Source organism: Panulirus ornatus, chromosome 19 (genome assembly GCF_036320965.1).
Source record: "Panulirus ornatus isolate Po-2019 chromosome 19, ASM3632096v1, whole genome shotgun sequence".
NCBI lineage: Eukaryota > Metazoa > Arthropoda > Malacostraca > Decapoda > Palinuridae > Panulirus > Panulirus ornatus.
Window position 1 is genome coordinate 1,501,158 of NC_092242.1, and position 26,624 is coordinate 1,527,781.

The 26,624-nt window shown below is 42.9% G+C and overlaps 1 protein-coding gene across 1 annotated transcript in view; it reads right to left on the reverse strand.

Moving 5' to 3' along the window:
• Positions 1-26,624, reverse strand: part of LOC139755306 (roundabout homolog 1-like) — a 432,853-nt gene that overhangs the window by 183,295 nt on the left and 222,934 nt on the right. The gene's annotated exons all lie outside the window — the stretch shown is intronic.

The window sequence follows — 26,624 nt, forward strand, 5'->3', positions numbered from 1 at the left end:
ACTGCCATTCAGAAATTCTAAAAATTGGCAAGTAATGAAGAAAAAAGGCTATTGTGTAATGTTGCCGAGTTTGGATATTGGATAAAAAAAAAGGAAGATTCAACCTTACTACAGGTGGAGAGGACAGCCTCAGTGAAAATAGTCTTCTCTCTCCCTTTCCTAGCCTCTTCCTTCCTCTTCTTGCCTTTCTCTCCCTCCTCCCACCTCTTCCACCCATTTTCCGCCTTTCCTCCCTTCTTTCCCTCCCTCTTCCCGCCTCTCTTTATAGGTCAACAGTCCCTTACCCCCTCTAACTCCCCCCATCTTCCCCTCTCCCCACATCTCCCTATAGGCTAGGACCATCAAAGAGAAGAAGCAGCTATCAGAAAGCAGCAGAAAAATATTGCATCTTCCACCCTCAAAGGGAAGGGAAATTGAATCACTGTAGTGGTGTCGTGTGATGGGAGAGCGAGGGAAAGGGAGGGAGAGGGGTGTGAACGAGAGGTATGTGAGGGAGGGGTGTGTGAAGGAGAGGTGTGTGAGGGGAGTGTAAGGGAGCTGTGTATGAGGTGAGTGTGATGGAGAGACGTATGAAGGGAGTGTGAGGGAGTGGTTTATGAGGGGGATTGTGGGAGAGAGGTGTGTTAAGGGACAAGAAGGGAGAGTAGAGTATATGTGAGGCATGAAGGGTAAGGAACAGTTAAATGCATTTTGGGAGAGATGAAAGGAGGGAGAGAAAGAGGAAAAATTAAGGGATATACAGACAAAGCTGATGAAATAGACAGATAATGCGAAAAGGGACGTAGACAATAATGACGGAAACTTAAAGGAAAGAAACAAACACACACACACACACACACACACACACACACACACACACACACACACACACATCAAACACACACACACATACACATCAAACACACACACACACACACCTAATACTATGCTAGACATAATTGCGTTGCGGCGACCAAAGTAACATATATTTCCTCAGGGATCTTATCAAAACTGTTACCCCAAACACGGATGCTGGGTAGCTACTCCGACCCGAGGAGGATCAGGCCAAGTAATGTTCGGTGTCAGACTTGTGGTGTTCATGAGGATCAGTCACTCTGTCAATGGTTAACGTCGTGTTCAAAGTACTCTTGGTGCTCAGGAAGCTAGATTTTCGTGCTGATGAGAATTAGTTATAGTATTGAGGGCTTAAGTGGTCGTTCTTACGGGATGAACACAAAGACCTAGGTCTTGAATGGTCTTATCCACAAGTTATGGTACTGAAGATGTTAAGCTGTTGTGCTCACTTGAGTACAACATAGTACACAAGTATTTAGGTGGTCATACTCAAGTTCCCAGGTGATCCTACTGATAAATTACGTCATAGTACTCGATTTGATAAGAGGGCGTACTCATGGGCTGAGTGACAGTACTTCAAGAGTTCAGTTCTCGTACTCATGGCGTTCAGTCATTGGATTAAGGTGGTCTGAACCCTTCTTGCTTGTCCGTGTATCATGGTGGCCCCTGGCGTGCTTCCCTCAAGGTCAGGACAACAGCAGGTTATGACAAAAATTGATTCATACAAGGACAACGAGAACCCAGATAATGGTGTAGGACAGACTGTGAACCTTGTGTGCCACACAGGTCAGGGGCCGTGTACACGAGGGTTAAGCGGGATCACCTGATGGGGTATTGAGGTAGGTGGTGATCCCGTAAGAGGGCTTCCTGATGTCCGGTTTGGAGAGGTCTGTCTTTGGTAGCTTGGGAGGAAGTGCGACTCTGGTCCTGTGAAAGAAGACCAACTACATCTTGAGGTGGTTCTGATGCAACGTGGAGGAAAAGGTTCTTTATTTTCCCTGTTCATCTTTACTCAGGTGACGAGGTTTAGTTTCCTCTGCATTTCATAGGTCAAAGGTCGCCTTTGACGCCAGCAAAGGTCAAAGGTTGCGACATCTCTCTTCAATAAATACTCACGCGAGGCCAGCCTGCACTACCTCTTCAAAAGAAATAATAGGTTTCTCGGTAAAAGATTTATTCACTGGACAAAATATCATTACGGATCAAACAGTTTGCCTCGCTCTCAACACCTCGTAGTATCTATTGCTCACAGAAGATGCCTCATAACAAAGACTTCGTAAACTTCAAAAAGACGGAACAAAACCGAACGTGCATAACAAGAACTTATCTTGGGTACAGTTACAGAATACACAGATACCGTCACTTCCACTGAACGCTAGATAGATGAGGTCAGACGAATTCATTCAATGACTTCTCGTGACGTCATAGGGACAGAGCCATGGAAACTGTGCTGGTAGAGAGAGCTGAGCGGACATACGAAGTAATATTTGGAATTCTTTGCTGGAGCTTCGGAGAGATGGATGAAGAGAATTCCTGGAGCAGCCAATATTTCCCTTAGCTGAGGGGGTTTAAGGACCAGGAGAGGGGAGAGAAGCAAGTGGAGAGGTAAGGAAGGGTGGAGGAGGAGGGGAGATGAGAGGGGGGGGGAGACATGTTGGGAGAAAGAGAAAGTTAGGGAAAGGAGGGAGCGTGGGGGGAGTTTGGTAAAAAAAAAAAAAAAAAAGGAAGGAAGGAGGAGAGAGAAAGTGGAGATGGGAGGGATGGAAGAGATAGAGAAAGATGGGGAGAAACAGATGCAGGCGAGGGGGAAAGGGGGCATAAGTAAAGGGAGGAGAAGAGGGAAGAGAGAAGTGAGAAAGGCAAGTAGGGAGGGAGGGTGAGAGAATTAAAGGGGAGAGCCGTAATAGGTAACAGAAAGGAGGGAGAAGAAAGAGGGAAGTGAGGATAAAGAAGAGTGAGGTAAACAGGGGTAGAGAGCAGAGAGGCAGATTGGGAATAGAGGGAGAGAGCGTAGAGAAGCAAGTAGGTAGAAGAGAAAGCCAGATAGGTTCAGCGAGATGAAAGAAAGTATGGAAGGAAAAGATGATGGGAGAGGGAGGGAGTCCGACTAATAGACAGGAGGGTAAAGGTAAAGACAAGATGGAAGAGGGAATATCACTAGAAATCCTCCGCCCTGGAACGGCAACATGAGGAGCTGACAAAAGTGTAACTGGGATTTTGACACGGGTTCGATGACGCCTCCAAATCGGTGAAGCACATGGAGAGCTGAAGGCGCAACGTGAAGGCTGTCATGTTGGATCTTCCTTGGCTGTGACGCTGTATTGCCAGACTCGCTGTCTGAGAGTGAGGTTTGCTTAAAGGTGACGTGATATTATCGGAGACAAGCTCATATTTACATTACAGAGTTGATTAATGTTAAAGTAAATACATAATGGAATTACAAAGGACGTCTGTTATCTTAATCTTATGCACCAGTTAACCGATCAGCCAAACTTTTAACAACAGAGATTTTTAAAAGCGATTTTATGATTATCTTCAAAGCCATATACATGTTAGAGAAAATTACAGATAATAAGAAATAGATATTTCACCACCAACTTTTAGCAACTACCTTTCTTCTTACGACAGAAAGTTAGGAGGCAAGGGGTCGTAGGGGTAAAGTGCTCCCCTTGCGAGTTAGAGACATTGGCGCAAGTGCCGCTGGCGCCGGTATGTGCGTTTGTGTCAAGGATCATGCTTAAAGATCGTACCGTCACGTCTAAGGTTACTACCATTGTGCTCAAAGGTTTAGAAGACAAAAGCGAGGAGGAAAGTCAGCATGATATGGCTATACACATAAGAAAATAATAGGTAAACAAACTGAAAAGTTTATAACATGATGAAGAGGAAAGATGACAAGGAATGAAGGGGAGGGAGAGAGCGATTGTAGACAGGAGGATGGGATAGGTAGGGAGGAGAGTGAAACAAGAGCGATTGTAGACAGGAGGATGGGATAGGTAGGGAGGAGAGTGAAACAACTAACTCTCCAGCTGCTCTTGTCGGAGCCAAATTTTTTCTGTTTCTACTCAAGTTGATTCCGTGAGTAGTCTTCCCCAGTTTCCTTCCCCAACTAAACCTCTGAATCTCTCCTATATTTTCCTCGAGCAGGATCTTCGAAGTACTCTCCAAGTTTCTAGGGGCCAAGACGTGAGGCTCAGATAGCATACCTATTCGAATCCTGAGAGTTTTGTGTCCAAGTTAGCTCTCATCCTCACTCAACTATTTTCTCTCAATACCCAAACTTCCCCTTTCTCTTGGGATCATACCTTGGTGCAGTCCACTGCCAAGACAGTATGCCTTTCCAACATCTTTCCATCTATCGCCCCATTGCTCTCACTTCTGTTGTATCCAAAGCCTACGAAACTCTACTATCACTTTATCTGGCCCTTAGAATTCCATATCCTTCTTCCAGATGATCAGAATGGTTTTCGCAGTACTTGGTCTACTGGTGATCTTTCGCATGTGATTCATCACTGGTCCTCCTCCCTCAGGAATTTTGGTGAAACTTTTGTGGTGGTCATCGACATTTCCAAAGTTGGTAACAGGATACAGCATAAGCCTTTGTTCTCTAGAAGTCTTTCCCTTGATTTTTCTGCTTCTCTCTGTCCCTAATTAATGTCTTCCTCTCTTAACAGTACATTGCAGTAGTCACTGATGGAGTGACTTCCCCTTTTCATTCTCCCAGCACTGGTGTTCCTCAGGATTCTGTCTCAGATACTCTCCTCTCTTCGTGAATGATCTCTCTTCAACACTCTTACGCTGATGATTTTAATCTACGTACTCAGTCTCAGTTTGCCTCTGTTCACTCTAATATTCGTTCTCTTGTATTGGAATGAGGAAGCAGAAATCTGATTGAATTCAACAAAGGTAAAGGGCAACCTGTATAGATTTCTATAAGTTACACTTGTTTCTTTACGTCAATATCAAAACACCAAAATCCATTCCTGTAATAATGTTTGGCATTACAATATCTTCCATTCTGTCTTGGACATCCTATATAATCATAATTACAAAATCTGCCTCCCATTATTTAGAAGTCCCTTACAGGTGATGCAACTATTTCTCTTGCGAGCAGATATTTCATTTCTGAAGAGATTTCATTCTTCCCAGCATGAACTATTGTTCACATATCTGGGTTGGCTCTTCCTCCACCTCTTCATTAGCTAGATTGGAATCAAAGAATCCTCTTATTAGTTCTTCAAGCATCACCCGTGTTCAAACATCCTTTTTTGTTCGGTGTGATATTGTTGTCCTCTTGCTTTACTAGAGGTAGCGTGTTGGCTACTGCTCTTATGAGTTATCTTTGTCTGCCACGAAGGCCTGGATCCGCTGCTCACGTCTGGCTGCTTCCCATAGTATGGAGACCAGTCACACGAAGACTGACTGACATGATATTTCCCTCCCTTCAACATCGAAGTTGTGGAACTCTTTTCTCTCATCTTTGTCACTTCCTGTCACCTTTATGTCAACCAACACCTGAGGAGATATGATTAATTTCTTTATTCATTTTCTTATCCTAATGTTCGTTTCACCCGGGATGACCATGACTCGGCATGTTTTGTCCGTACCATTTCGGCTACAACTAAAAGGAGAAATTATGAGAAGGCCAGAATGAAATATAGGTAAGAGGAGGAGATGGAAAAAAATGTTAAATTGAAATTGATTTGTAATGAATAAGATGGAAACACGAAAGGAAAATCTCAAATGAAATTATAGAAACCGAAATGAAATAAAGAAATAGCAAGTAATATTGAGGAAAAAGTAAATGAAAATCAATTGAAATATGAATAAATAGAATTATGATAAAGAATATTTTCAGCTGAACAGGATCCATATTTTCCTGTCAGCCATGAAAGTCTGACCAGTTTAAAACCCCGGAGGAAAAAGTTTGTGAACGTGAGGCAAAGTTTAATAGACTAAAAGTGAAATAAAAAAGATGTACGAGTCTGGTGAGCAGGGGACCCCTAACCCCACCTCCGCTGGATAATTATAACAACTGTTTTATTGTCTCGGTGTCTGCAGCAGCCGAGGTGTGACCTAGCGTCCAGGCTGACCGCGAAGGAACGTCAGGTCAGGTCAGGTTAAGGTCACGTCATCATTCCCAAGGAGTGTACCCTCATGATCAAGGTTTGAGGGAGTTATTAATGATTTTCCTTCACTACCCAGAAGCCGCACTTCTCTAAAACTTATTCACTTTTTTCATCATTATTTTTTATCGTTATATATCTTTCTCGCCAAAGAATTTTGTTTGAGGTAAGATTGGCTCGTCAACTTCCTATGCCCTTGAGACTAGTGTTCCTGGCCTTCCAGAATTCTGACAAGCCCCAAGCTCCCAACCCCAGGCCTCAACCCCAGAGGTCCGGAGGCACATGTGATGTCACAGCAGGCCAGGCTGGTTGTGTACCTACCCTGGTGCAGTGTACAACATGGTGTTCACAGTGCACGACCACACACACTGTTTTGTTGACTGACGAAACTATAGTCTAGTTAAAGTGAGTTTTCGTTCACGGTGTAACCTCATGCAGAAGGGATCTAGTAGTACATCATAAGATAAATATACATCATATATATATATATATATATATATATATATATATATATATATATATATATATATATATATATATATATATATATATATATATATATATATATTCCATGTCTTTTTCGTCGTTTCTCATGTTAGCAAGGTACGCCAGAAACAGATAAAGAAATGGCCTCTTATCCAGAACCAGGCCACGCAGACCTTTCCGTGGTTTCTCCTGACCGCATTCATTAACAGCACGTCGCCACCTACATACAACATCGCTCCAATCCTCTTTATCGCATGCGCGCTTACCACAATCCTGCATGTTGTGGTGCTGAGCACTCAAAACCTTTTTCACTTCGTCCTACCATCTCCAAAATACTTGCCCTTTTCTCCTTGTCCCCATCACCTCTGACACACACACATACCCTCTTCCCTCCCACACTTCTTCGTTCATCCCAATCATTCCCGAACCCCACTCCTTTCACCCCATTCCTTTACTCAGCCCTCCCTTCACTTTACCTCTCTTCTTCCCTCACCCCTCTGCCTCCCTCTCCAGCAGGTAGTGTCTGGACGCCATAAATAATTACCAGAGTCAATACTGGAGGGGGTGCTCGTGTTGGGAGTGGGCTGGGGTCCCCTGGCCTCTCTTATCATGATTCTTTTCCCATAACTGTATATTATATGCTCCTAGCTAAGCTAAGCTGAGTCACTGTTACTTCTTGATAATTCTTTTCCCTTCCTGTTTTCTCCAAGTCATTAAGCTGAATATTCCTCATCTGACGCTTAGAAATGTTTGCTAGGTCTGTCTGTTGCCTTTCGTGCTGCAGCTTAGGACTGGTGTCCTTGGCAACTTGTCCCTTGCCGGAGTTGCTCTCGCCAACAGATAATCTCCAAGTTTTTTTACAACTTTCTTCATTTCTTGAGAGTACCTAATTGCCATCTCCTGGTCAAGCTTTCATGATCGACGATGCAGATGGGTATCATCGTCATATATTTTTCTTTTGTTTACTACAAATCTTGTCAATATTGACAATTTTTTGCATCAACACGAGCGTTCTACAGTATAATGTGACTTTAGGAGTGTGACTCCGTCCTGGAAATACTTTATAAAATGAAACTCTAATTTCTTTGATATCTTATTCATGCTGCTATTCTGACCTATAACCGATGAAAACGTATAAAAGTATGTATGTATCGATCTGTATGTATACACCTACCTATACAGAGCGGAGATGGAGTTCTACAATCGTCGGGCCTCATCTTCTGAACTTTGTTTACCATCATACAAAATTTCAAACTTGTGTATAATCTTGGCATTCAAAATTTTATCTTTTAGTTTATTGCAAGCATCCAGTACTTGTTGACATCTTTTCTATCTAGCTTTTTTGTCATTACCTTGTTCCGGCCTTTGGTCGCTCTATTTCCACATCTTTCGAAGAACTAATCACTAATGACACCATCATCATGGTTGAGAAGCTTCAATATTCTTATCAAGTCACGCCTTGCTCTTCTCTCTTACATGGTGGGCAAATCTACGACATTGTAACTCATCCGTCTTAATTCAGGTACCATCTTTGTTGCCTTCCTCTATTAGTTCCCTGTGCATAAGGACCAAACTTGAGTCGTATTTTATAGAGCTTTGGCCTGATAAAGGATGTGAACATGAGCTGAATCTTTTCCGTACATTAAGTGAGATTATAGTATTTACCAGCCAAGTGAATCTCTCCTTCTCAATTCTTCCAAGGTGCGTCTTTGGATATAGGTTGGGCACATTGTCGAACCCAAAGTCGCTCTCGTATAATGATTCTTGCAGTTTATTTTCCGTTTGGTAATACTGGCATGGAGACCCTCCTTCAATGTGTCCCGTCCTCATTTTCCAGCATATACTTGGGTCAAATTTGATCAACAGTTTGTCAGACCAACTTTAAAGTTTGTCTAGGTCCCCTTGTAGCCTGATGCAATTATCCTCCCTTTAATTTCACTCAGGACCTCAGAATCATCTGCAAATATATTCAGGTATATGTTCAGACCTGGTGAGTCATTTAAACAGTTCAAGAAGAGTAATGGTCTTAGAGCCGAACCCTGTGGCAAGCAAATGGTGACCCCCAGCCCATATAGAGAAGGCTCCATAGACACTAGTCTTTTGTTTTCTTCCACTTAGGCAATATATATATATATATATATATATATATATATATATATATATATATATATATATATTATTATCATTATTTTGCTTTGTCGCTGTCTCCCGCGTTTGCGAGGTAGCGCAAGGAAACAGACGAAAGAAATGGCCCAACCCACCCCCATACACAATGTATACACACACACACGTCCACACACGCAAATATACATACCTGTACATCTCAATGTACACATATATATACATACACAGACACAAACATATATACCCATGCACACAATTCACACTGTCTGCCCCCATTCACTCCCATCGCCACCTCGCCCCACATGGAATACCATCCCCCTCCCCCCTCATGTGTGCGAGGTAGCACTAAGAAAAGACAACAAAGGCCCTATTCGTTCACACTCAGTCTCTAGCTGCCTCGCAATAATGCCCGAAACCACAGCTCCCTTTCCACATCCAGGCCCCAAACAACTTTCCATGGTTTACCCCAGACGCTTCACATGCCCTGATTCAATCCACTGACAGCACGTCAACCCCGGTATACCACATCGATCCAATTCACTCTATTCCTTGCCCTCCTTTCACCCTCCTGCATGTTCAGGCCCCGATCACACAAAATCTTTTTCACTCCATCTTTCCACCTCCAATTTGGTCTCCCACTTCTCCTCGTTCCCTCCACCTACGACACATATATCCTCTTGGTCAATCTTTCCTCACTCATTCTCTCCATGTGCCCAAACCATTTCAAAACACCCTCTTCTGCTCTCTCAACCACGCTCTTTTTATTTAAACACATCTCTCTTACCCTTACATTACTTACTCGATCAAACCACCTCACACCACACATTGTCCTCAAACATCTCATTTCCAGCACATCCACCCTCCTGCGCACAACTCTATCCATAGCCCACGCCTCGCAACCATACAACATTGTTGGAACCACTATTCCTTCAAACATACCCATTTTTGCTTTCCGAGATAATGTTCTCGACTTCCACACATTCTTCAAGGCTCCCAGGATATATATATATATATATATATATATATATATATATATATATATATATATATATATATATATATTTTTTTTTTTTTTTTTCATACTATTCGCCATTTCCCGCGTTAGCGAGCTAGCGTTAAGAACAGAGGACTGAGCCTTTGAGGGAATATCCTCACCTGGCCCCCTTCTCTGTTCCTTCTTTTGGAAAATTAAAAAACGAGAGGGGAGGATTTCCAGCCCCCCGCTCCCTTCCCTTTTAGTCGCCTTCTACGACACGCAGGGATTACGTGAGAAGTATTCTTTCTCCCCTATCCCCAGGGATAATATGTATATATATATATATATATATATATATATATATATATATATATATATATATATATATATATATATATATGTATATATATATATTTGTTATTTATTTATTTTGCTTTGTCGCTGTCTCCCGCGTTTGCGAGGTAGCGCAAGAAAGAGACGAAAAAAATGGCCCAACCCACCCCCATATACAATGTATATACATACACGTCCACACACGCAAATATACATACCTATACATCTCAATGTACACATATATATACACACACAGACACATACATATATACCCATGCACACAGTTCACACTGTCTGCCTTTATTCATTCCCATCGCCACCCATGGAATACCATCCCCCTCCCCCCTTATGTGTGCGAGGTAGCACTAGGAAAAGACAACAAAGGCCCCATTTGTTCACACTCAGTCTCTAGCTGTCATGCAATAATGCCCGAAATCACAGCTCCCTTTCCACATCCAGGCCCCACACAACTTTCCATGGTTTACCTCAGACGCTTCACATGCCCTGATTCAATCCACTGACAGCACGTCAACCCCGGTATACCACATGGATCCAATTTACTCTATTCCTTGCCCTCCTTTCACCCTCCTGCATGTTCAGGCCCCGATCACACAAAATCTTTTTCACTCCATCTTTCCACCTCCAATTTGGTCTCCCACTTCTCCTCGTTCCCTCCACCTCCGACACATATATCCTCTTGGTCAATCTTTCCTCACTCATTCTCTCCATGTGCCCAAACCATTTCAAAACACCCTCTTCTGCTCTCTCAACCACGCTCTTTTTATTTCCACACATCTCTCTTACCCTTACATTACTTACTCGATCAAACCACCTCACACCACACATTGTCCTCAAACATCTCATTTCCAGCACATCCACCCTCCTGCGCACAACTCTATCCATAGCCCACGCCTCGCAACCATACAACATTGTTGGAACCACTATTCCTTCAAACATACCCATTTTTGCTTTCCGAGATAATGTTCTCGACTTCCACACATTCTTCAAGGCTCCCAGGATTTTCGCCCCCTCCCCCACCCAATGATTCACTTCCGCTTCCTTGGTTCCATCCGCTGCCAGATCCACTCCCAGATATCTAAAATACTTTACTTCCTCCAGTTTTTCTCCATTCAAACTTACCTCCCAATTGACTTGACCCTCAACCCTACTGTACCTAATAACCTTGCTCTTATTCACATTTACTCTTAACTTTCTTCTTTCACACACTTTACCAAACTCAGTCACCAGCTTCTGCAGTTTCTCACATGAATCAGCCACCAGCGCTGTATCATCAGCGAACAACAACTGACTCACTTCCCAAGCTCCCTCATCCACAACAGACTTCATACTTGCCCCTCTTTCCAAAACTCTTGCATTCACCTCCCTAACGACCCCATCCATAAACAAATTAAACAACCATGGAGACATCACACACCCCTGCCGCAAACCTACATTCACTGAGAACCAATCACTTTCCTCTCTTCCTACACATACACATGCCTTACATCCTCGATAAAAACTTTTCACTGCTTCTAACAACTTGCCTCCCACACCATATATTCTTAATACCTTCCACAGAGCATCTCTATCAACTCTATCATATGCCTTCTCCAGATCCATAAATGCTACATACAAATCCATTTGCTTTTCTAAGTATTTCTCACATACATTCTTCAAAGCAAACACCTGATCCACACATCCTCTACCACTTCTGAAACCACACTGCTCTTCCCCAATCTGATGCTCTGTACATGCCTTCACCCTCTCAATCAATACCCTCCCATATAATTTACCAGGAATACTCAACGAACTTATACCTCTGTAATTTGAGCACTCACTCTTATCCCCTTTGCCTTTGTACAATGGCACTATGCATGCATTCCACCAATCCTCAGGCACCTCACCATGAGTCATACATACATTAAATAACCTTATCAACAAGTCAACAATACAGTCACCCCCTTTTTTAATAAATTCCACTGCAATACCATCCAATCCTGCTGCCTTGCCGGCTTTCAGCTTCCGCAAAGCTTTTACTACCTCTTCTCTGTTTACCAAATCATTTTCCCTAACCCTCTCACTTTGCACACCACCTCGACCAAAACACCCTATATCTGCCACTCTATCATCAAACACATTCAACAAACCTTCAAAATACTCACTCCATCTCCTTCTCACATCACCACTACTCGTTATCACCTCCCCATTTGCGCCCTTCACTGAAGTTCCCATTTGCTCCCTTGTCTTACGCACTTTATTTACCTCCTTCCAGAACATCTATATGTATATATATATAAATATATATATATATATATATATATATATATATATATATATATATATATATATATATATATATATATATATATATGGAAAGTTCTGACAGTGTGAATTTTGTGTATGTGTGTATATGTATATGTCTGTGTGTGTATATATATATGTATATGTTGAGATGTAGTATTTATATGTGTGTGTGTGGATGTGTATGTATATGCATGTGTATGTGGGTGGGTTGGGCCATTCTTTCGTCTGTTTCCTTGTGCTACCTTGCTAGTGCGGAGGACGGCGGCGGAGTGTGATAAAATAAATAAATATTCTTAATACCTTCCACAGAGCATCTCTATCAACTCTATCATATGCCTTCTCCAGATCCATAAATGCTACATACAAATCCATTTGCTTTTTTAAGTATTTCTCACATACATCCTTTAAAGCAAACACCTGATCCACACATCCTCTACTTCCCATGTAATCCCTGCATGTCATAGACGGCGACTAAAAGGGTAGGGAGCGGGGGGCTGGAAATCCTCCCCTCTCATTTTTGATTTTCCAAAAGAAAGGAACAGAGAAGGGGGCCAAGTGAGGATATTTCCTTAAAGGCTCAGTCCTCTGTTCATAATGCTACCTCGCTAACGCGGGAAATGGCGAATAGTATGAAAAAAAAAAATATATATATATAACAGTGAACTACTAATAACTAATCTCTAAGCCAGAATCGCAACACATGTTAATCATACATCATTGTAAATTAGCAACAGTTAACACCGTCTGCCATACCCTCCGTGGAACATCTTTTTATATGGTAACGTAACGTGGACTATTTGAATCCTGTCATATACTTTTGGAATCATGCCTTCCAACATACCGGCACTTGTTCAGTTTTCTTCTCTCGGTGGATATCGAACTTGTAGGAATGACTATGTTGTCTTTTAGTAAATATTTATGATTACACTGTTGTTGGTGTAGTCACGTGAATCATACAGCAATTCTCATGTATAACGTGCTTTACCCCCTACAGCAGAGGCCGGCGCATCAGATAACAGGTAGACAAAGGTAAAAAACAAATTTATGTACGTTTCTTATTGATACCCAGTACTACAATACCTGAATAGCTATTGGCATTATGTCTGGCCTAATATTTCTGAGTTTATGTATAAGACGGACATGGAAAGTTATGCTGATTTTTAGTTCTACCTCTACCTGGTTATCTACCTATCTATCTGATAATCATCCTAGCTAGAAAAAGTATACCAAACTCTGAGCGAGAGAACCCAGACAGACAGACAGACAGAGACCAGAAAAGACCTAACATAAGAGACGGACCGACGAACCCACGTACACAGAGGTTACGGACGGGAGACTCAGTACGTGCACCCAGCATCACAACCTGGACCACAGTGACCAGTGCTATGCAAGTATAATATTAAGCTGATATACAAACAACCTGGCGAGAGAAAGCGCACACCAAGATGGAGATTTCCTCTCTGACAGAGGCTGGAGACGAATTTTTTTTTTGGTCAGATTAATCAATCCTAATTGAACCTTAAGGTTTACCCGAGTCGTAAGATCTACAAGAGGAATAAGGTCCGGTGATGAGCTGAGAGCCAATCATCTGGCGTCTACTGATCACTTGATGAGCGACGGCTAATTACCTCTCCTCTCTGATCAGCTGTCGGTTTGGATCGTAGGTTTAACGTCATCTCATTGATAGTCAACTGATTTACGATTAGGTTACGTTCGATCAAATGACAAATGACTATATAACAGTCATTAAGAATAATATGGATAATAGTCATATAATCTCTAACAGTCACCTCGTTGAGTCATCTGACAGTCAATAACTGATCGATAAGCTGAAAGCTACGTATAGATTATTACGCGAACTATTAGCTTATTAGCAATCATATCACTAACAGTTAACCGAGCCATAATCAGCTGAGGAAAAGGCAAAGGACACAGCCGAGAGAGAGTCAGGAGCCACAGCTGAAGGGAGGCAGGGAGAGACAGCAGTAGGAGAGGCAGGAGAAGTGGGGGCTGAGGGAGAAGTAGTGGGACACAACTGAGGAAGCTCTGAGGTGAATTATGGGAGGTGGTGGTGCCTAGGAGCCACGCTCATTATTGTCTGTGTGGCGTTATTCCAGACGAGCTCACAGACGTCCAACCTGAGGTGGACATGGAGAGGCAGGGTGGGTGAGAAGATGGCAGGAGGGAAGAGAGCAAGGAAGAGGAAAGTATGAGGAAGAAAGAAAGTACTTACTTACTTACCAGCCCTTACGATGAGACTTTGCCAAGAGGCAGGGCTAGCATCCATCTCAGGATGATTTAGAGTTGTCGTGATAGTTACGTGTTCTCAACTATGTATGACAAGGAGACATTGTATGTTTGAGGACTGAAAGTCAACATCCCACGCATGGGTGAGGCAGAGAGAAAGAGACAGTTACCTGACCAAAAAGAAAATGAAATCTAACAGTTATTGAAGTACTGGCTCACTGCTCAGCCGTCCTTAACCCAATACCCAGGCGGGTAGTACCGTTAACATACTTCCCTGGACGGGTTCTTCCTACCACCTTTACCACCTATATACCTAACCGCAGAGAGAGAGAGAGAGAGAGAGAGAGAGAGAGAGAGAGAGAGAGAGAGAGAGAGAGAGAGAGAGAGAAGAGGAAGAGAGAGATAAAGATCAATCAGGATCGTCTCTATCCTTATCATGATGAAGCACAAAGTTTATAATATTTTCAAAAATAAAGTAGAGTTTCATTGGCTTCAGTACCGCCTCCATGAGTCACATCAGTGTCGAAAATGGATTTATTCCTAACATCCAGCACAGTCACTTGGATCGTTTGAAATAATGATGTAACACTGAAGAATCGAATGTTATTTTCTTCCTCGGGGAAAAAGTATTAAATTTTTGCTTTTTGTAATCTGGTCTGACGGTCAACACCTGGCAACGAGGTCCGGAAAGTTCAACTTTTTCAAAGCCTTTCTTCGCCTCCTCTCATTTCGAAGTCATGGACTTTTTTTTCACTTTCTTGCAAGCACTGTGCACAACCTTATTTCTGGCTTCCTTCGTCTACCTCCCTCGCCAGGAACTTGATTTATAACTCTGAAAACTTTCGAGTTTTTTTTTCCTTTCTGTAGCCAAGAGGGTCTCCCACAAGACTCCGTTTACCCACTTCTTGTTTCACAAGTTCGACACCATCTGTCTACACTCTTCCCCAGAGTCTTCCACGAACGTTCCTCGTTTGCCTATTCTGCTCTGTCTCTAGCAGATCTCTTTCTTTTTCTTCCACTGTCTCCTCAATAGCCTTTTATATCCCCTTAAAGAGTCCCTTTCTTTCTCTTTTCTTCTGCAGCTCAAAGTCTTCTCGATCCTTCCTCTCGTTGCGACCTTCTTGCCCAGTGCCGGAGACCTACAAAGTTTTCTTGTCCTCATCTTTCACAAGTTTTCAGCAGAATTTCTTTTCGTCGTCTTCTGTTGCTCAACCCGAAGTCGTCTTATTCCTCTGCTTTCTCCTTATCACCTTACTTATTTCCTTCCTCCTGTTCCTTTTTTTCTATCTTCAGAGCTTACTTTCTCATTTCCTGACTTTTTCTCCCTTCTCTTTTTCTGACTACTTTTCCTCCTCCTCCTTTTCTTCTTCCTGCTGCTGCTGCGTCTGCTGAATCATTAACAGGTCCACAACACTCCTCCCTCCCTCACCCGCCACCGCCTGGCATGTTGATGTGTCAGCCGGGGACCCTGAGGACTCGCCTCCTGCGGTTGACCTGACCTACGGTGTTCAGACCAAGCTAATGTTCTAGTGTACGTACCCCTTCAACGAGGGCAGAATGTTACCCCTTTAGCAGTTGTAGCATGACACCATCTCAACAGTGGAAGTATGGTACCCCTTCATCAATGGCAGTATGGGTGCCTCCATTCGTGGTAATATATCAGGAACATAGTCTTCTTTCGTTAATATCTTTGTCTGCTTATAATCTTTCTATCTCAGTATGTGTAGATGACACATTAAAGAAAAAACAAAATCCTTACTTCTACCATTAAAGGAGCAGGCTAGAGCCGCTCTATCATACAGGTGGAGTCCAGTGACCCTTTACCCTCCAACAAGAAAATAAAATCCTACTGAGCTTCCATACCCCCAACGATTACATCCAATTTGCTTATTTATTACTCTTGCCGCTACAGCCTATAAACGTCAAGCCCAGGATAAATTACGTTTTATATCGCCAGTATAAATCGTCTAGAAAATGGTTCATATCCCGGAACACAAGGCTCTATCAGTCCTCTTGATCTATATCACATCGGCAGTAATCTCCACCTTCACCAGAATGACAAACAAATTGTGGAATATTGATTCCTTGAGCAAAACAGTACGATCCTTGAACACGGTGGTACGATCACTGAGTACGACAGTACGATCCTTGAACACGGTGGTACGATCAGAGTGCGACAGTATGATCCTTGAATATGATGGTACGTTTCTTGGGTATGATTGTGGAATCTTTGACCTAACCCCAAAGGGTCCGGTCAAAGGCATCGTGCCTATGGGGTTAATGGCTCTGACCATGGTTGCCACTCTAGAATCACAGGAATAATTCACGTGTGGGTTTATCTTTTTTTGTAATTTGGGGATGTGTAGCGGATTGCAGGCTGGGAAGTTTACGTCATACAGAGAGAGAAGAGTGATATGAAACTACTTGATTCAAGAAGATATTTCTTTGATAAAGTACTACACTAGACAGTGAGAGATGTGAGAGATTGTCCTGAACAGTGAAGGTTGTCCAGGACTGAACACGGCAGTGAAGGTTACCCAGGATTATACTGAACAATGACACCTGCCAGTAGTTACACTGCAAGTGAAAAGTCACCCTCGGCGAAGCTGAATCGTTGTCTGCGAACAGAAAGTAGTACAGGTTCTTTGAAGAACTACTCTCTGAAAAGGAGTCCATCATATTCCGGACTGAATGGAGCGCATGCAACAAAGGTGAAAATGTGAAGTGAATCTTGTTACACAGCATTCATGATGACTTACACACATAACACTTTCTTTATCTAGTTCCGAAGAAATAATTGCCTAACGCGGACGAAAAGCCACATAGAGGCCGGACCTTACTTGATATACAGAGAGGTTATTGCACTGGAATAAGAAAAGACAAGGAAACGTGCCTGCGCCTTTTGGAGAAAGTGAAAATTCTGTCTTAAAATGTGCCAGGCAGCAGTTATTGGGAAAAATATAAGAACGAAGAGAGTTCCAAAGCTTCGAGGTGTAGGGAAAGAAACAGTTATCAAAACGGCCCACCCTCGAGTTGCCAACAACCACACGGTAATCATATGTCGCAGCAGTTTGCCGAGTACTGCGTGGTCTAGCCAGTGGTGGGCACACACAAGCAACTGGTTCTCGGGTGCAAAAACCAAATCAATACCTATAGCAGAAAGTGAACTAACATTGCAGCCTAGGAGAAGCGTGTCAAGTTGTGAAGTTAGCCTGTTAAGAGTTTATAAGTCTGACCGTCTTCAACTCAACTCTGTCAAGTAAGGATTCAGTGATAGAACCATCTAACATGTGAGAGCAGTAATTCATAAAAGACCGGACCAGTCCTTTGTGTAAACGGAGCAACTGTTTGAAGAAATGAAATTAAAACATCTTAACAGGAATCCCAATTTCATAGAGGCAGACTTAGCCATTTCCGTTATGTGGGGTTTCCAAGATAGGCTGGATATTACAATAATACCAAATATGTTCATTGAGTGAATAGGCGAGATAAATAAACTGCCAAAGATGAAAGTTTCGAGGAATTTTCGATAGACAGATGTGTCGAAAGTGGGTTTGGTTTGGGAGGCATTAAATTTAGCCAGATTAAGTCTGCCCCACCGAGATATCCTGTCTAAATCTATATCTATTGAGGAAGCTTTGTCGAGACGAGATGCCGTTCGAGTAAGAGGATCAGAACTGAAGGAAGTTAAGGAATGCAGTGTCGAGTCATCAGCGTATGAGTGCATTTGGTTACTTGTGGCAGGATGAAAGCTAGATATTAGGAAGCAAAGTGAGGGAGGGAAACCAAGAGGGGAGCTTAGAGACGAGACCTCGATGCCAAATCCTGTCCAAAGCTTTGGATATGTTAAGAGCAACTACATGTTTCCCAAAAATCTTTCAGGGATGATGACCAGACATGTGTAAGATAGGAAAGAATATCAACATTGGATCTCGCCATATGAAAGCCAAACTGGTGATCAGAGAGAAGACCAAGATTCAAGATGTATGAGAATATGGGAGTTGAGGGGGGATTCAGACTTTGAAAATGGTAAAGGTCAATGCAACAGGATGATAGTGAGCTGGTTTAGAACGATCATCCCTATTAGGAATGGGATGAACAAATGCATGCTTTCTAGAAGGAAAATTTCTATTTTTCTAAATAGTAACGGAACAGACGAGCAAGCACTGGTGCAAGTTAAGAGGCACAGTCTTTCAGTACACGTGGATGGATGCCATCAGGACTACAAACCTTGCTTGTGACCAGAGAAGGAAGTGCTTTTCTGACAGTTCGAAAGAGATTACGGGAAGAGGCATAAGGATAGATGAGCGTGCATCTCGGGATGAAGGTTTGTTAGAGGCATCCAAGGTAAAGTTAAAGGTGGCAAAGAGACTTAATACTAAAACAGATTCTATTAGAATATACTAATTTCTTTCGCATCAAAATAGAATTGAAATATGATTTTCAGTTACGCCTCAAATTACATGTATACATTTTTTCTATATCTATTCGCCATATCTCACGTTAGGGAGGTAGTGATAGTAACTGTTACGTGAAATGCACCGAAACCATAGCCCCCTACCTACAACCAGGCCCTACAAGCCTTTCCGTGGTTTCCCCCGGCTGTGTCAAATGCTTTGGTTCACTCAAATAACAGCACGTTCCTCACTGTATACCACATCGCTACAACTGTGTGTGTTCCATGCACGCCTTTCACCTTCCTGAAAAGTATATACCATTTGGTAATAGAGTCTATGTGAAGCTAAGCCCTGGGCTATCTCCCAGCTAAACGGAACACGTGTCGGTAAAGCTAAAACTTACCAGGTAATATACATCAGAACATCAGATAAATTGACATCTTCAACCCCCTCACCCCGGACCGTGTCGGGTAATTACCATAATCAGGAACTAACGAGGCTCTCTGCAACCCTCTCCCATACCGCCAGTTCCCCCTCACTCTACGCCTCATACTCTCTCTCTCTCTCTCTCTCTCTCTCCTGAGGCAATACGTCAGAACTTCAAATGTTTAAACTGGATCTGAAGCGGGTTCCTATTTCCCCTCCCCCCTTCATCCCGGCGACCGACTTAAGGGTACATGGTGTGGGCTGATGTGGTGTGGGCTGATGTGGTGTGGGCTGATGTGGTGTGGGCTGATGTGGTGGATATTCCGTGAAAAGAACAGTTTTCCTCAGTATTTGGAAAAAAAACTCTAATGAAAACACTTAAGGAATTTTATGAGTTATAATTAGTGATTACTTTGTGATACGATTTAATAAAGCAAATGAAGACATGTGTTTTCAACAAGAAATAATTAAAATCATATTTCTTGCCTTCAGTGCATTATATTCGTGTATCATAAAATCATCAGGAATCAGCGTGCGAGGCTAGCATAGAAATTTGACCTTCTGGTTTGTCAAGAACCAAAAATACAACACCTAAGCAAACATGTCACTTCTGGGGAAAAGTAAGCTAAATGCCGTCAAAGGCAGGATACGCCGGTTGGCGAGTGCGTATCGCGTAACACGGAGGCGTCAGGGTGTGGGTGATGGCTGTAACATCGGTAATGGGGAATGTGACACGAGTGTTACAGTACACGGGGTAGAGGGGAGGGGAAGGAAGAAGACGTAGTTCTCCATGTAACACAATGCTTGGCCACCGTCTAACGAACCGGCCGAGTGCGGGGCGCAACAGGTAAACAGGTCATTAGTATCAATGCGGAGAAGCAAAAGTGTGTTAACGTCTTGAGCAAAGCGATGCGGCCCTTAACGACGGTACGACCCCTGAGCACGACGGTACGACCCCTGAGCACGACGGTACGACCCCTGTGCACGACGGTACGACCCCTGTGCACGACGGCAAGACCCCTGTGCACGACGGCTCGACCCCTGTGCACGACGGCAAGACCCCTGTGCACGACGGCAAGACCCCTGTGCACGACGGCTCGACCCCTGTGCACGACGGCAAGACCCCTGTGCACGACGGTACGACCCTCTGACCACGACGGTACGACCCCTGTGCACGACGGTAAGACCCCTGAGCACGACGGCACCACCCCCGGGGCACGACGGTACGACCCCTGTGCACGACCGTGCGATCCCTGTGCACGACGGTACGACCCATGTGCACGACGGTGCCACTCCTGAACACTACAGTGCGATCCATCAACACGAAGGTACTGCTGTGGAGCACAAGGGTTCGAGCCTCGGGTATGATGTGCTAACCGTTGACCTGATGATGATACCCAGTGGTCTTACCGTCCCGCTCCAGCAGCTGAGGAGGTCTGCGTCAGGCCACTAACGACGTAGTCGTGAGTCTGGCAGACGCTCAGCAGAGCCGTCGAAAACGTCGTGACGAGAGGACGAACGAGAGACGCGACACCAACGCCCTCAGTATCAGAGAGAGACACAAAAGAACCATGATACCCCCCCCCTCCCCTCCCCTCCCCTCCCCTCCCCTCTCGTTTCTTTTGCTATTTCCCATTTTCTAGTGTATACCCTAAAAATAGGATTCTTACATTTACTGTAAGAATTGTAATATATTCAAGAGTATTTCCAAATTCAATTTACTATATCACTTTATTGATTTGAACATTTTTATTACGTTTGTTGAATAAAACATATAGTAACTAGGTTTGTTTATACTTTATCTTAGCAGCAAGTCTGAGAAATGTCTGCCGCAATTTACTATTCTCATGGATAAATTTTTCATGTCTCTTCCCATTCTCTCTCTCTCTCTCTCTCTCTCTCTCTCTCTCTCTCTCTCTCTCTCTCTCTCTCTCTCTCTCTCTCGAGCGTGTTTTCCACTCATCATTCTCTCGGGCCTTCCGATCCCCGTCCATCCCTCATCACTCATCATCAACCTGTCTGCCAGACATCAATCCATCCATCTAAAGCAAAACCCATTTTTTCAGGGATCTATTCCCAATTTCTCTGGCTCCGTTTTCTGTTTAGCTGTAATAGAAAATACTTATTCTGAAAGAACTTTTCACATGAACATTTGTTCCCACTGCAGCCTAGTCCAGTATGAGGAAATCATAAATTAAGTATCTGTTTATATCATAGACGAACGAAAATGAAATGGATGATTTTACCAAAATTGAGTTTCAGCATTTGTGTATATAATTTTGTCCTGTCCCTTATGTACTCACACTGTCCTCCTATTTAGGAATCTAACAGCCGGACTCCGCCTGTTAATGTTATAACGCGAACGAACAGTCCTGTTTTCATATACATTATTACATGACAGCTAGAGACTGAGTGTGAACGAATATGGCCTTTGTTGTCTCTTCCTAGCGATACCTCGCGCGCGTTCGGGGGGAGGGGTGTGTCATTTCATGCGTGGCGGGGTGGCGACGGAAATGATTAAAAGCAGCAAGTATGAGTTATGTACATGTGTATATATGTATATGTCTGTATATATATATATATATATATATATATATATATATATATATATATATATATATATATTTTCCTTAGTCGCTGTCTCCCGCGTTTGCGAGGCAGCGCAAGGAAACAGACGAAAGAAATGGCCCAACCCACCCCCATACAAATGTATATACATACACGTCCACACACGCAAATATACATTCCCATATATCTCAATGTACACATATATATACACACACAGACACATACATATATACACATGCACACAATTCACACTGTCTGCCTTTATTCATTCCCATCGCCACATCGCCACACATGGAATCACATCCCCCTCCCCCCTCATGTGTGCGAGGTAGCGCTAGGAAAAGACAACAAAAGCCCCATTCGTTCACACTCAGTCTCTAGCTGTCATGTAATAATGCCCGAAACCACAGCTCCCCTTCCACATCCACGCCCCACACAACTTTCCATGGTTTACCCCAGACGCTTCACATGCCCTGATTCAATCCATTGACAGCACGTCTACCCCGGTATACCATATCGATCCAATTCACTCTATTCCTTGCCCGCCTTTCACCCTCCTGCATGTTCAGGCCCTGATCACTCAAAATCTTTTTCATTCCATCTTTCCACCTCCAATTTGGTCTCCCACTTCTCCTCGTTCCCTCCACCTCCGACACATATATCCTCTTGATCAATCTTTCCTCAATCATTCTCTCCGTGTGCCCAAACCATTTCAAAACACCCTCTTCTGCTCTCTCAACCACGCTCTTTTTATTTCCACACATCTCTCTTACCCTTACATTACTTACTCGATCAAACCACTTCACACCACATATTGTCCTCAGACATCTCATTTCCAGCACATCCATCCTCCTGCGCACAACTCTATCCACAGCCCACGCCTCGCAACCATACAACATTGTTGGAACCACTATTCCTTCAAACATACCCATTTTTGCTTTCCGAGATAATCTTCTCGACTTTCACACATTCTTCAAGGCTCCCAGGATTCTCGCCCCCTTCCCCACCCTATGATTCACTTCCGCTTCCATGGTTCCATCCGCTGCCAGATCCACTCCCAGATATCTAAAACACTTTACTTCCTCCAGTTTTTCTCCATTCAAACTTACCTCCCAATTGACTTGACCCTCAACCCTACTGTACCTAATAACCTTGCTCTTATTCACATTTACTCTTAACTTTCTTCTTTCACACACTTTACCAAACTCAGTCACCAGCTTCTGCAGTTTTTCACATGAATCAGCCACCAGCGCTGTATCATCAGCGAACAACAACTGACTCACTTCCCAAGCTCTCTCATCCCCAACAGACTTCATACTTGCCCCTCTTTCCAAAACTCTTGCATTCACCTCCCTAACAACCCCATCCATAAATAAATTAAACAACCATGGAAACATCACACACCCCTGCCGCAAACCTACATTCACTGAGAACCAATCACTTTCCTCTCTTCCTACACGTACACATGCCTTACATCTCGATAAAAACTTTTCACTGCTTCTAATAAATTGCCTCCCACACCATATATTCTTAATACAGAGCATCTCTATCAACTCTATCATATGCCTTCTCCAGATCCATAAATGCTACATACAAATCCATTTGCTTTTCTAAGTATTTCTCACATACATTCTTCAAAGCAAACACCTGATCCACACATCCTCTACCACTTCTGAAACCACACTGCTCTTCCCCAATCTGATGCTCTGTACATGCCTTCACCCTCTCAATCAATACCCTTCCATATAATTTCCCAGGAATACTCTACAAACTTATACCTCTGTAATTTGAGCACTCACTCTTATCCCCTTTGCCTTTGTACAATGGCACTATGCACGCATTCCACCAATCCTCAGGCACCTCACCATGAATCATACATACATTAAATAACCTTACCAACCAGTCAACAATACAGTCACCCCTTTTTTTAATAAATTCCACTGCAATACCATCCAAACCTGCTGCCTTGCCGGCTTTCATCTTCCGCAAAGCTTTTACTACCTCTTCTCTGTTTACCAAATCATTTTCCTTAACCCTCTCACTTTGCACACCACCTCGACCAAAACACCTTATATCTGCCACTCTATCATCAAACACATTCAACATATATATATATATATATATATATATATATATATATATATATATATATATATATATATATATATATATGAATAAAGGCAGACAGCGTGACTTGTGTGCATGCGTATATATGTATATGTCTGTGTGTGTATATATATGTGTACATTGAGATGTATGGGTATGTATATTTGCGTGTGGGGACGTGTATGTATATACATGTGTATGGGGTGGGTTGGGCCATTTCTTTCGTCTGTTTCCTTGCGCTACCTCGCGAACGCGGGAGACAGCGACAGAGTATAATAAATAATAAAATAAATAGAAATATTTATTTTATTTTATTATACTTTGTCGCTGTCTCCCGCGTTTGCGAGGTAGCGCAAGGAAACAGACGAAAGAAATGCCCCCCCCCCCCATACACATGTATATACATACGTCCACACACGCAAATATACATACCTACACAGCTTTCCATGGTTTACCCCAGACGCTTCACATGCCTTGATTCAATCCACTGACAGCACGTCAACCCCGGTATACCACATCGCTCCAATTCACTCTATTCCTTGCCCTCCTTTCACCCTCCTGCATGTCCAGGCCCCGATCACACAAAATCTTTTTCACTCCATCTTTCCTCCTCCAATTTGGTCTCCCTCTTCTCCTCGTTCCCTCCACCTCCGACACATATATCCTCTAGGTCAATCTTTCCTCACTCATTCTCTCCATGTGCCCAAACCACTTCAAAACACCCTCTTCTGCTCTCTCAACCACGCTCTTTTTATTTCCACACATCTCTCTTACCCTTACATTACTCACTCGATCAAACCACCTCACACCACATATATATATATATATATATATATTCCTAAGAGTCCACGGGGAAAATGAAACACGATAAGTTACCAAGTGCACTTTCGTGTAATAATCACATCATCAGGGGAGACTGAAGAGAGAAATATAACAGTCAGTTGATATACAACGAAGAGACGAAGCTAGGACGCCATTTGGTAAACATGATGACAATCGCATGTTTACCAAATGGCGTCCTAGCTTCGTCTCTTCGTTGTATATCAACTGACTTATATTTCTCTCTTGTGTCTCCCCTGATGATGTGATTACACGATAGTGCACTTGGGAACTTATCGTGTTTCATTTTCCCCGTGGACTCTCAGGAATATACTTGATCAAGCGCAAAATTGTGATCCTTTCCAACACACACACACACACACATATATATATATATATATATATATATATATATATATATATATATATATATATATATTCTGAGATATGAATAAGAATCAGGTATAAAGGAAAAATAAGATCAGTTTCTCTCAATTTGATATTTTTCAGTTCCCGAAATTTGAAAATAATCTAACATTTGGTTAACCCTCAGCCACCTCTCCACCACACTCCAGGCTTCTCTCCACCACAGGCCAGGAACCTCTCCACCACACACCAGGCTCCTCTCCACCAAACTGAAATAAGTCAATCTAAAGGACCATCCGGCCTAAAACTTTATGACGTCATTTTTCTCATGTCTATCAGTAGGTTGAATTTCACAGTAATATTTTTCTGTTTGAAATAATTATCATTACAGTTCATTTTGCATCAATTAAGTAACTGGTCTACTTATCACTTTCCCCTCATGTTGTCTGGCTCTACATGTCATAAACAATGAGGCCAAAACAACAGTTGACCTGGAGTTTCACAGCTTAACAGGGGTTACCCTTCCTGTATTTCAAAAACAGGTCAATTAATAATGCTTTTTATTACTTGTTTACTGTTATTGACCGATTTGCCAACACATACACACACTCACACGTGTGGTATAGTGGTTAAAGTTGTTGACCATGATTCACGCACGGGCCCACCAGGGTTGGAGTTCTGGCGCAGTAGTCAACCCATAGTCACCCCAGCTGTTCTACGTCACGACCCAACTGTAGCATCAGCGACCAGGTCTGGTCGTTCCCGTAATGACCCAACTGGTCGATAAATGGGTGTCCGGCTTAGACTGGTGTGTGTGTGTGTGTGTGTGTGTGTGTGTGTGTGTTTACTATCTTGTGTTAGAGACGAAGAAAGTTTTACACTGGCATTTCCCGTCTCTTCTCTTTCACGTATGTACACACAGGAACACTACCCAACGTGAGGTAGGTGTGCTTGTGTTCAGGATATTCTCCATCTTATAGTCGTAACACAGATTCCTCTTCCACCTGACCAATGATATCCTGCACCCATATGACATCCTCTTTCCTCTACCATACCTCTCATCTTTTCGTCTTCCCTTCTTTTATTGTCATTTTTGTCATTTCTCCTTCGGTTTCTCCTTAATTCTTCCGTTATTCTGATCTCCTTCCACCCCTGTAATTCTTCCCATATCCCTATTACTTGGTATTCCTTTCCTTCTGGATCTTTTCTGCATTATCCATCCTTTTTCACCGTTTTCTTTTCCATCTACTATTGTATCATCATCCACTTAATCTAGACGTGTTTCTTGTTCCGGAATTCAAAAGAATGTTATTAGTTTTTGTCTGAATCTCTCTCTCTCTCTCTCTCTCTCTCTCTCTCTCTCTCTCTCTCTCTCTCTCTCTCTCTCTCGGCATGATGGTCTTGTCCCCCTCTTGAGCTTTTTCTATCTCTTCTCTCCCCACTCATTCCTTTTTTGCTTTCTTCTTCAATCCTCTCTCCTCAACCATTCTCCACCATCCACTCGCCATCACC